General features: G+C 44.2%; 1 protein-coding gene across 6 annotated transcripts in view; it reads right to left on the bottom strand.

Moving 5' to 3' along the window:
- Positions 1-6,822, bottom strand: part of LPAR1 (lysophosphatidic acid receptor 1) — a 146,269-nt gene extending 139,447 nt beyond the window's left edge. The window contains exon 1 of one of the 6 annotated variants that reach the window (XM_066256545.1): positions 6,484-6,822. The gene's annotated coding sequence lies outside the window, so the exon portion shown is untranslated. Of the gene's footprint in view, positions 1-4,148; positions 4,324-5,457; positions 5,642-5,787; positions 5,934-6,279; positions 6,322-6,379; positions 6,402-6,483 lie in introns of those variants that run through there. The other 5 variants (XM_066256549.1, XM_066256548.1, XM_066256546.1 and 2 more) reach the window with 5 other exon arrangements.
- Between the last annotated feature and the right edge of the window lie 5,710 nt (positions 6,823-12,532).

Raw genomic sequence — 12,532 nt, 5'->3', positions numbered from 1 at the left:
CCATGGCTTTAGGCGACTCCTGTGTTTGGTCATTCTACCCCTGCCAGGGTCGCAACCCACAAGTTGAGAACTGCTGCTCTATTGTGATTCCTTTGTTCTTATCTAGGTTTCTTGGTTTATCTCCTACAGTCCTTGCAGATCCTAATCTTCCAGATTTTCCTGACCCACCCCAACCCCACCCACCCTAAACTGCAATCACCTGTTAATATGTCTATAAGCTCCTCATGGGGGGTAAGAATCCTGCCTTATTTACCCCCCCACTCCTTGCCCCTAGTACCTAGCCCAGTGCTTGGTATATAGCAGACAGTCAACTAAGTGTTGCTAGGGTTGAAAAAAGTTGTTTCCTCTGCCCCTGAATCATTCCTCCTTTCAAAGAGCAGGGAATAACCTCTGTTGGGGAAGAATCACAGAAAGAAGGCAGTTGGGTTGGTCAAGGACAAACAAACAGAGAGAAAGAAAATTGAGTATAGTAGGCTTACATGAAATCAAGTCCAGTCTATTGCTCTGAAACTTAAGAAAATAAATAAAGAGAAATTTTCTTTAAAAAAGAAAAAAACTAATGGTTCACAGTAGCAATCTCCATATAGGGAATCCTAAAGTTTCAGAGGCATAGGCATGCATAATGGCCATAATGAACAAAATGTCCCCTAACAGTTTCAACCTGGGAAACCCATTCCCACAAAGATGCATTTAATTAAAGGTGTTATTAATTTTCTTTTTCTCTTTTAGAGAAAGAGGCTGATTTTGAAATCATTTTCCCTTATCTCCATATTAAATACAACAAACACTGCCTGACATGTGTGTGTTAGCACTGGAGTAAAGTTAAGAGTCTGCCCTGTGATTAGATCACTTTTTTAAAAAACACAGTACCACAAAACTAAAATAAATTATAATCTTAAACCCATGCATGCAGTAAAATAGTCCTCTTTCATTTCTGAAAGAAATTTGATTTTTACATGAACTTCAAGGTTAAAGTTTCTATAGCAAGGATCAGATGAGCTAACATCAAAGTATTAAAACAATTTTCTTTGCCCCATCCCCATAAGTCATTAATACCAACAACGCTATTTTGAAATTGTACTAATCTACTGGGGGGGAAAATGCCAGAAAATGTAAATAAAATCTCTTCACACACACATACACACACACACACACACACACACACACACAGAGACACACACACACCTATCCTTCTAATAAATGTAGTATACTAACCTTGGGCTCCTTCACTTAATTCAATGATCAGACAAGCCAAACCCAAGTTTCCTTGCAGAGATTAAGCAAACTCCTGGGAAGATCATTCATTCAAATTGTATTCAGAAGATAGTAAAAGGCTGCTGACCTAATCTCCTTTCATTATCTGTCTCCTTGGTAACCTAGTATCACTAGATTCAAGGGCAATTAGAACACTTACCCAAATCAACCTCCACCATAGACATGCAGCTGACAAGCTGTCCATTGTGACCATGACAGAGGTACTGGGGTGTGAGAGGAAGCCCACTGGGCTGCTAAGCACCTCTCCCAGACACATCCCACAGACCTTCTTCCTACAGGAGAAAATGAGCTAGACACCTTCACTCTGGAGATGGGGGAAGGGGGGCGCAGATGACCAAAAGGAAGGTTGTTTTAAAAAGTATTAGCCTACAGTATTGAGCAGGCTACTTCTGTTGGAGGTTACACATAATACAGGATTTTCCGAGTTGGGTCAGAGTGCTACTGTACTCAGAGTGCTACTCTTTCCCCACCTCCTTCCCTCCATCAGCACCCTTACCCTTTCCAAGGGCACTCACCCCAATTCCAAACCAATAATTCTTTCTCTTTTGTGCTACAAATATCCAACCACTGTGGTTAAATACTATGCATAACATAAACAGGGTCAAGAATGCTGGCTGCCATGGGAGTCTTGTTTAAGTTAGCATTAACCAGCAGGCTTTTCCCTAAACAAAACAAAACAAAACAGAATGCCTCCTTGGTCAGCTCTGTGCCTGGAGGGTGGTTTTAACGCACATGCCCTAAGGGTCTCAAAAGGTCCAAACATAACCCAACAGCATCATTAATTTTTACTAAATTAAATTTCTCTAAAGTAGAAAAAGCACTATCAGTTGGGGTAGGGGGGACTACATATTTATTGATTCTGTAACCTGTATATAATCTGAGTAAACTAGCAGCAGTGTCCTAGAATTCACTAGCCATGAATTACAATGGAATTTAACAGAATAAAAGCCCAATCACACCCTGGCCAGTTGGCTCAGTGGTAGAGCGTTGGGCCAGCGTATGGATGTCCCAGGTTCAATTCCTGGTCAGCGCACACAAGAGAAGCTACTATCTGCTTCTCTCCTCCTCCCTCTCCCCCTTCTCTCCGTCTTCTCTTCCTGCAGCTAGTGGCTCAGTTGGTTCAAGTGTTGGCCCCAGGTGCTGAGGATAGCTAGGTTGGTCCCAAGGCATCAGCCTCAGGTGCTAAAAACAGTTTGATTGATTCGAGTATACCCCAGATAGGGGTTGCTAGGTGGATCCTAGTCCAGGTGAATGTGAGAGTCTGTCTATCTCCCTTCTTCTCATGTTCAAAAAAGAAAAAAGAAAAAAAGCCTTATCACTTCTCAATCATTTCACCCTTACTATGCCCCAATATGTGTCATTCAGTGTCTTCCTACATCTTGTAGTTAAATAATACTTTCCTTTCCCCATCCCTGCACAGCCCAACTCTTTAAAATAACATCCAAGTTCGCCCATAATTTACTATCTGATATCTTTCCAGCCCTTATTACCTTGGACTCCAACCACATCTTCACCCTTCAACACTCATCTTTTAAGAGATGCATCATTTTCATCCTTCAAACCCCTTTCAGAAGTCTTCCCCAAAGTCAGACTTTAATTTTCCATTCTCTGGCATGCCAAGGTTCTCGGATTCTACAGCTGCTGCCCCGTTATGCAATCCAGCTGCTCTACTGAAGTTAGCGTGTCTTTTCCCTCACACTGCTGCTCCTTCCAGAGCCTTCTTCTTATCATGCTAACATCCCCACTAAGGGAGGAATACAATAATTGCTTCTTGAATTAAAATATCCTCCTTTTCTCTCAACTCTAAGACATCCATAATAGTCCTTCACGAAAGAGTTAAATAATAACAACACGACCGAGACTTTTGGGATAACACATGTAAAAATAAGAAACCAAACAGGAGTATGACAACCAGTCAGCAAGGCCAGGGCAGACTTTCAGACTTTAAACCGAGAGCTTACATTCAAGATTTTATTACATCACTCTTCACTTTTAAAATAAATCATGTTCCTACAGTATGTATGTATATCAATAACAGAGAAATTAAAGAAAGACGGGCCACACATCAAGCATAGACATTAAAATCTTGACCTCAAACTAAATTTCAGAAGTCTTCATGATTTCCTGAACACTTAGAGCTTCCCAGTAAAAATGATAGAGTGCACTCTCCCCAGATTGCAACTTTCCTTACAAAGCATTTGAAATAAGTTCTCTGGCCCTGACAATCAGGATCAGAATGAATGTCATCATGTATCAAAAAGATTTAGCAAGTACAGGCTTTATTTTCTTTGAATTTTCTGGTAGGTCTAACAGAACAGATTCAGTAAAACCTTGAAAATACTATGGTATATTATTTTAAATCAAATTACTCATTGGAAGATATTAACTTCAAAGGCAAATAGAAATTTCAAAAGGCGAGTTGCTGAAAGGGCTGCCACTTAAATCCCCACTTCCACGATTTCCCTTCTCCCCTCCCCCAACATTGACAGGGAAACTGAGGTCCAGGCTGTGTGCCCACGGGGCTGGGCAGCAGCTGCCCAGCTAAGAGACAATAATGCAGATTTGAAGGAATATAGATTAGCGGTGGGGATCACCTTCATTTTAAAGCTAAGAAGGTTTACATATTTTAAATAAGGGTAATGGAAGGTTGAAGGGGTGGGGGAGAATAGGACTGATGCCCTTGTGGAGGAATAAAGGGAAAAAAAAAGTGAAAATGAACTCCCAGCTAAAGTCTCTTCCCCCTCCAGGCATCTCCTAATCGTTTTTCCTTCACTTTCCTGGAGCTCTCAACCTCTCACTTCCCTCCAAAACTAACCCCTTCGCACTTCCGCTTGACCCTCTTCCTACTGTTCTTACATGGGATTACCACCTACCTGTTTCTAGTTACTTGGGGAGCTGGGAGGAACAGCAAAGGTCATCAAACCCCTCCATCTTCTAGAGGAGGACACCGAGACGGAGAACGCGATGACCTGACAGGGTAAGGTCGCACCACTAGGGGACGCGGCGGGCGTGCTGCCTTGAATTATGTCAACCAAGTCCTCCTGCCTGGCCCCTCAACCCGCGCCTTCCCTCCACACACTCACTACTTCTTTCTCTTGCCACTTAGCTCCTTTATCCTCAAATTAACCGGTATCAGGAAAGACGCAGCCTTAAGATACTTATAGTGCTGGTTGTTGCAAACAATTTCGTAGTGGGGGCAAATATGCTTCCTCCTCCCCGGATTTGTTAAATCCGAAGGCTGAAACAGCTAGGCGGCGTAGAGTGAGCGAGTGTGTAATGGAATTTAGTTCGGTCCAAACAACCGTAACTCCAATATACACCCTTTTTCGTTGGAGCTTACTCTTCTATTTGTCAAGGGACTGTCTCCTTCCAAGAACTTATCAGTATTACCCGTGCAGGCTCTCCCTTTAACCAGAATTGCAGGCTTTGAATCACTTCACAGTTAGGCTTTTGCCAGGCAAACGATACTTATTCAAATAGGTGAAAAACACGGACTGTTTGGAGCCTGGAGGAATAGAGGATTTCTCTCTAATAACTGCAGTTACGTGTTTTCAATATTCACTTTCGCAAATATGTATCTATTTTCATGGGAAACAACGCATTCATAGTGAGGTTTTAACAAGCGATCACTCACTCGCTGGAAGCCCATATTTATGAAAAACCCACAGATTTCAACAAAAAGCAAAAGAAAGACGAGCAGAAGCAGCAACAGAGAGCGACAATCTCGGGCCTCCGACAGGAGGCAACAAGTCCTGGATGCCCATTCTCACACATCAAAGGCCAAATGGCAGCAAAGAAAAACAAGAATACATTTTCAATCCATTCAACACAAACTAGTCCTGCACAAACCAAACGAGCCCGTTGATTTCAAAACTACCAAATCAAAGCCAGGTTCCTCCCTTGCCTTAGATTGTCCAGTTACTTGCTAAGCGTGTTTGTAAGCGGTTGGGCAGAAACTTAAGTTTAAAGTCCTCATGCCCGGGAGAGACTACTGAGTCGTCGGTGAGAAGCAAGTGGTGCGGGAGCTCGGAGCTGCGGGACGCAGGGACGCCCGGCGGTCCACGTCCACCGGAATCTTGAGTGGCCGGGGACAAACCTTCCCGTGCCCCCACCCGGTCCCAGGTAACCCGAGGCCACCAAGTGACCAAGGTGTCACTTGGGTGAGCCCTGGGACGCACTGACCTGGCCGGGGGACAGGAGGGCCAGCGGCCCGGGCGGCTGCGGCAACTTCCCTCCCGGGGCTCGGTCCACTGGTTGAGTAGGGAGGCCGGGACAGCCTCGCCTCCTGCAGGCCGGCCAGCAGGCACGCACACCCACCCACACCCGACCCAGGCGAGCGAGCGCGCGCGCGCACACCCACACTCACACCCACACGCTCGCACACACAGTCACAAAGCCCGTCTGACGCCGGACAGTGCAAACTCAACGCACCGTTTGGCGTGGAGGCGACCCGGCGGCCCCTGGCTCCGAGACCAGAGGGCGCCATCCCCCGCCCCGCGCCCGCCCCTTTACCTGCGCCCGCCGCCGCCGCCTGGAGTCCTGCTCCCGCCGCCCCCTGGCCGGCCTCCGGCTGCGCGGTCAATCCCCGCGGCCCCAGCCCCACGGCCGGCCGAGCCCGGGCCCGCCCCTCGGCCGTCGCCGGGAGCGGGTACACCCCCTGCGCCCACCCCGCCGGGGTCCCGCGCAAGGCCCCGGAGGCCGGGGAGAGCTCTGCGGCTGCGGAGTCCAGGCCGCCCAAGACCCAGGCAGCGCTCGGAGATGGGACAGGGGAGTCCCCGCTCCAGGAGCGTCAACAGCCGCTCGGGCTCCGAGCTCCAGCTGCTCGGGCTCCGGCGCGCCGGCAGGGGCCACCGGAGAGGGGGCGCCGAGGGAGGGCCGAAGCAGCAGCCGCGCGGGTGCCCGGCTCCTTCTTCCTCCGCCTTCTTTCTTTTCTGCTAGCTCCACGTAGCACAAGTCAGCAATCCCCGCACCCCCAGACTCCCTCCCCCTCGCCCATTTTCCTACCTGGTGTGACACCCCCAGGTCCCTACCTTCTGCAACCCCCTTCCCCCATTCATTCGCTGTTCCCGCCCAGGCTGCCTACGCCTCCCATTCATTATCTTACCAATCCCCCCTCGGCGCCCGCGCCCCGGAGCAGACACACCCGCGGCGGGAGACGCGCGGCGGCTCGGGATCCCCACCCCCCCACCCCCGCCCTCCGGCGCTCACCTCAGCGCCCGACGGCCGGTGGGACTCCACTGCGCTCCCCACGCGCTACATTTCCACTTCGTCGCTCTTCCCTTCCCACTTGAAAAGCTCTGGAAAACATCGCGGGGCCCGTAAAACCCCTGAAGTATGGCTTCTCGTAGTTCAGTTCCTAAACTTATCAGAAGGCACAAAGTTTCTCCCAGTGCAGCCTTTAATTGGAGGCGGCAAAACCCCGGAGAGTCGATGTTGCTTCTAGAAAGGTGCATACGTTACTGTTTCTGAGTTTTCGATTGACTGGGTCTGCAGACCAAAGCCAGTGTGACTGTGCTCCCTTAGTTCACTACCACGTCCACGATTATAAATTTCTCTTCCGCTTTCCCAGTGAAACTTTGCAAGTGCATACTATCAGTTTTAGAAGAGTAATTAAGGGCGGGGAATGCACACCTGGAGGTGTGGGCGGGAGCGGAGCAGGACTGAGGCCTGGCGACCGTTCTCAGGAAAGTGGCAGCCACGAAGACATCCGCCCAGGCCCTAAAACAACACCCAGTCAATCGGGGGCAGTACCGCCGCGCCACCCCCCACCCACCTCCCACCCTTGATTCCCAGGATTTCCGGAGTGTGGGCAAATTCTCTGCCTCTCCCTCCACTGCTAAACCTGCCACACATCAAAAGTAGCTGCCTAGAAATAAAAAAGGTTTCGTGCACTCTCGCCTGAAATGGCATATAGAAGGCCACGATAGCATAAATGCAGAACCATGAGGTCGTGGTCACTTGGTAACCCTGGGCTTCGCAGAAATGAGAGGTGACTGTAAACCGCATTGGGCGAGGAGGAAACCTTGGAGATAGAATCTTGTTCTGCTTCTGGGAGGTATTCTTCCAAGAGAACTGGACCATCCCCTGTCCTGCCCCTGACTGCAGACGACCTTCACCGAGTTCAACTCGTGGTTTTCACAGGCTGCTCAAGGCTAAGCCCTGGCTGCTGGTCAATTGCTGTGAAGCGTTTCCTTTTTAAAACAATTTATCAAATCCCCTTTATTAAAATCAACTTTAAACAACTCTCTTTACCTACCAATTTCTGATCTATTTTACAATAATACACTGGAAATATGAAAAAGCTAGAAATTTTAATACATGTACAATATTAATATATTCATGTGTGACATGCAGAAAATGCCTATACTCTTGTCTCACAAATAATGAGAAGAGTTGATCTTAAACTTTAATATATACATACATTGCTCACAAAAACCAGAGGATCAGGGAATGTGCAGATACTCCAGTACTTTCAGCCTTTTGTATAGTGCATTTTCACCAATGAAATAAAAGTTGGTTTTGCACTTCATTTACATAATTAAATAACTTTCTTTGACTTGTCATTTGCTTTTCTTATGTTCTTGTTTAATAAAAAAAATCAAATGCTTCTTTTTATTGCTTCATAATCATTTTGAAATATCCCCTAATTTTTGTGAGCAGTGTGTGTGTGTCTGTGTACAAAGAGGAAAATGTCCACTATAAAATCTAAGTATAATTTTAAAAAATAGATACATTGGTAAAAAAAAAAAAAAAAGAATACACTGAAAGGGGCTTTCCTTTCAACGATAACTCTACCCAATTCAGAAAAATCACTTAGCTGATTTTTCTGGCACCTTACTACACATTCTTTTTACTTACTATTTCTCAAAACTCAAAATTCTATGTCTTCTAGTGAAATGAATATTGTAAATTTTTACTTTAAATAATTAATTATTATATTATTGATTATATCAATAAATATTAAACAATTCTTTAGTTAATTTAATAATTATTTCAATGAGTAGTCCTTCCTCATAAATCAAAGGTAAAGTGAAAATGAGTCCCTGGCCTCCCATCTGGCTTGGTAATTTTCCAATGTATCAATTTTATCTCTTACTGTCTTAAGCAATATGGCTGCTTCTGCTTTGACTATATAACTGCCTTAATTACTCTGTGCTTTAAATCTTCTGTGTATTAAAGAATTCTAAGTTATTTGCTGTAAAACACTCTATTTCCTTTTTATATAGTGCTGAAATGAAATAGAGAACAGAATACAAGGTCAGCCTGGACAGACCTGTTTTCCTCACGAGTGTGGACCTGTCTGAGCACTCCTGCTCTGCAGCCAGCTTTAGGTCAGTGACTTCACAGTCAAATCCTGTTCCATACAGACATTTACCCATCAATAACAGCCCTGCTTTCCAAATGAGCCAGTTTTGCCATCCATAAAATGGGGTATTAACACTAGTATATAGTATTTTCTTGGGTTCCAAGTTGTCTTTATCAAAGTAAGAATATATTGAACCGGTTCTTAAAACACTAAAGTGGATGATGTTTCGACAGAGATGAAGAATACCTTGCTTTATACTTTCTTTAATCTTTTTATCTGTCTGTGGCCCTCTTGCTATTCAGATTTTACTCCCCTTCTAGGATAGTCATCTTAATGCTTTTTGTCCTAACCTTCCACTCTTATCCTCTGCCAAGCAATGTTTCTCTACATTTGTTTCTTCAAATGACATCAGCAGAGCAAAAAACTCAGCCTGTGCGGTCAAACGTGAGAAAAAATATCTTCAGCAAAATGAGAATTATAATGAGGGATATTTCAAGTCGAGTCTACATTAATATCTTGAGGAATAACTATAGACTTTGTTTGATTACACTGAGGAACAAAATTTCTTTGCATCCACAAAAACACTTGTTCGTACCTAATTCAAGTGTGCTGATCTCAAATCTGACATTAGTTTTTCTCTGTAAGGTTTTTCTTTTTTTTTTTTTTTTGTATTTTTCCGAAGCTGGAAACCGGGAGGCAGTTAGACAGACTCCCCGCATGCGCCCCGACATGCCCACCAGGGGGCGATGCTCTGCCCATCCCGGGCGTCACTCTGTTGCAACCAGAGCCAGTCTAGCACCTGAGGCAGAGGCCATGGAGCCATCCCCAGCACCCGGGCCATCCCTGCTCCAATGGAGCCTTGGCTGCGGGAGGGGAAGAGAGAGACAGAGAGGAAGGAGAGGGGAAAGAGTAGAGAAGCAGATGGGCGCTTCTCCTGTGTACCCTGGCCGGGAATCAAACCCAGGACTTCTGCACGCCAGGCTGACACTCTACCACTGAGCCAACCGGCCAGGGCCTCTCTGTAAGTTTTTTTGCAACTCAAGATTTTAGGTTTTCATCTTATTGTAAAATTTTCAGCATTTAGTTTAACATAATGAAGTAGAAGGTCTTCTTGGGCATCATCTTTGTAAAAATATAATAATTTATATAATGCAGTAAATACACTAAAACACTAAAAGATATGACTGCATCAGAATTTGTCTACCATTTCAAAATAGAACATATTAAAACACTTATTTTAATCATAAAATCTGCACAAAACATATTTAAATTCTATTCAGGCAAAAATTTGCGTTTGTAGCTCTTGCACTTGTGTACTTGTTGAGAACAATCTTGTTTGATGCTCCAGCAGTAGTCTGCTCATCACTAACAGCTCTAAGATTTTCAGGAAACTTATCAAGATGACTGTTCAGGAAGTGAATCTTAATGCTCATGTTACATCCAGTGTCGCAGAAAGCCAACAGCATTCTTTGAACCAGAAGTTCATAGTTTTCTGCTTTTTTGTTGCCAAGGAAGTTCTTTGTAACTGCCACAAAAGACTGCCACACTGCTTTCTCCTCCTTATTCATCTTCCTGGCAAATTCTTCATCACATATGAGGGTTCGAATTTGAGGTCCATCAAATACACCTGCTTTTATTTTCTCGAAAGACAAGGCAGGAAAAGCAGAAATAATATGTTGAATGTTGAAAGCATTCACTTTCTCTATTCAGAGCCTGAACAAACTGCTTCATTAAGCCAAGTTTGATGTGAAGTGGGGGAAAAATGATCCTGTCTCGATTAACTACGGGTTCATTCACAATATTTTGCATCCCTACTTCCAGAGCTTAATGTTTTGGCCACTCCTTCTGTGTCTAGTGTTTCTCCCGAGCTTGGCTGTCCCACAAACACAGAAAGCAAGGATACTTCGTGAAACCTCTCTGTTATCCTAGCAGGAAATTTACCATTTTAAGATCCACACAAATGATCCAGTTACGCTCCTCATACTTCAGAAAGTCGAGGACAATTTTTATGTCATTATAATCTTCTCACAGATAAGTTGAATAACCAATTGGAACCACTGCATAAACATTATCGTTGTGTAGGAGAACACATTTCAGACTCCATTTAGAGCTGTCAAGAAATAGCCGCCATTCTGTTGGACTGTAAGTGGTAACACCTAGCAGGCTGAGAAGACTACTGATATCATGACAGTAAACAAAGTGTTTGTCTTCGGAAAAAAAGTCCACAAAAATTTGTTCACGCTCCCTAAAATGGGATACTTTAGCTGACCGGTGAAGTATATACATTCTTTTCTTAAAGCCTGGAGGCTAATAACTCAGCTGTTTTCTTTGATAGGCCCACATCTCTTACTAAATCATTCAATTCGGGTTGGTTAATCTGCTGAGGGGTTAATAACTGCTTGGCATCAGAAGAAGACCCTTTAGATTCTACAATCATTTCCTCATGCATCTTATCAAAATACACTTGATCACCATGTTCACTTTCTTCGTCCTTAAAAGAAATAAAACCATTGAAAACTGGAACCAGGAGTGTCTCAAAGTGGGATAGGTCGTATTGCTGAAGGAATATTAGGATATGCGATCATATGCCGTTTTTTCTTGCCTATGCCCTTTGTATGTATCAGACAGAAATAACAGTCACTGCTGTGGTCCTTAGGTTCACGCCAAACCATGGGAACACCAAAAGGCATTCCTTTGCGTTTTCCTTTTGTCCAGTCACGAAGCATTTCCTCACAATTATGACACAATATGAGGAGCCCAATTCTTGTCTTGATCGCCAAGGGGAACTTGAAAATATGCAATATATGCACGTGTCACAAATGATGAAATATTGCGCCTTTGACGTTGAAGTGTGTAACAGCCACATATATAACAGAAGGTGTCAGGACTATTCTTACATTTATGCCTACTCAAAGAAGCCATGATTCAATCTTAAAACAAAATAAGAGGTGTTTTTACCAGATATTAATTTTTTACATTTAAAAACAACTACAATTATATAAAAGGGATATTTATAAAACATTAATTGCCTTGTGGTTATGTTCAATCCAAGAGTCGTTGTCCTTTAACTCCAATTTAAAAACCAATGCATGCCATTAACTGTAACAAAAAGAAATTAATATTGCATAAAAACTAGAGCATGCACCAAAAAACGGGTTTCAGATTTGAAATCAGTGATGCAGAAATATATAGAAAAAGTTCTAAAACCTCATGTAACAGAAAATGAAAAAAATATTGTTCCCCAGTGTTATTGATGTCATGAGTGGTCCAATGACTATAATTTGCAAAGCATTGATGATGGAGAAACTGGCTGTCCCTGCTTTGGGCTCTGTTTGTTCAAAAGGTTTCGCTGGTCACGCCAGTTCTCCCTTCCTCCCTCATGTTCCCTTCAGTCTGGCAAAAAGCCTTTGAAATTTTCTACTAGAGAGTAATCAAAACTATCAGCAGAAAAGATCTGTTGGAAACTTTCCCTCCGGTCCATTGATGCAGAGACTAATTCAAAGAATATATTCTTGGTGAAGCGATACCCTAAGAGAATTCAGCCTGCTTGGGAAAGTTCTTCAGCTGCGCACCCCCCACCCCACACCCCCGCATCTGTGTCTTCCTTTTAAAAATAGGGGATGTGTGCCTTTCCAGTGTTTTTCCCCTTGACTAGAGAGAAAATATTCTTCTTAGGAAACCTTTCCATTTTAAAAGGTCAGTGGCAGAGGTGAGTGAGGCAGCCCAACGCAGAAGAAAAAAATAACACTCTTCAGGGTAGAAGCGGCAAAGGGAGAGTCCAGAATGGGGACTGCGTATGCAGCAACCTGGTTTAAGGACCAGACTGCGATGAAATAAAAACCCCAAAGAGACCAGCTCTGCGCACCTTTTTTCTCACCTCGTATTTCTCCGTGAATAATCTGGGTAATGCCTGAAGTAGATCGAGGACAAGCAAATCCGGTAGTCTCCTTC

Source organism: Saccopteryx bilineata, chromosome 2, assembly GCF_036850765.1.
Source record: "Saccopteryx bilineata isolate mSacBil1 chromosome 2, mSacBil1_pri_phased_curated, whole genome shotgun sequence".
Lineage (NCBI taxonomy): Eukaryota > Metazoa > Chordata > Mammalia > Chiroptera > Emballonuridae > Saccopteryx > Saccopteryx bilineata.
This window is presented reverse-complemented; position numbering and strand designations above follow the sequence as displayed.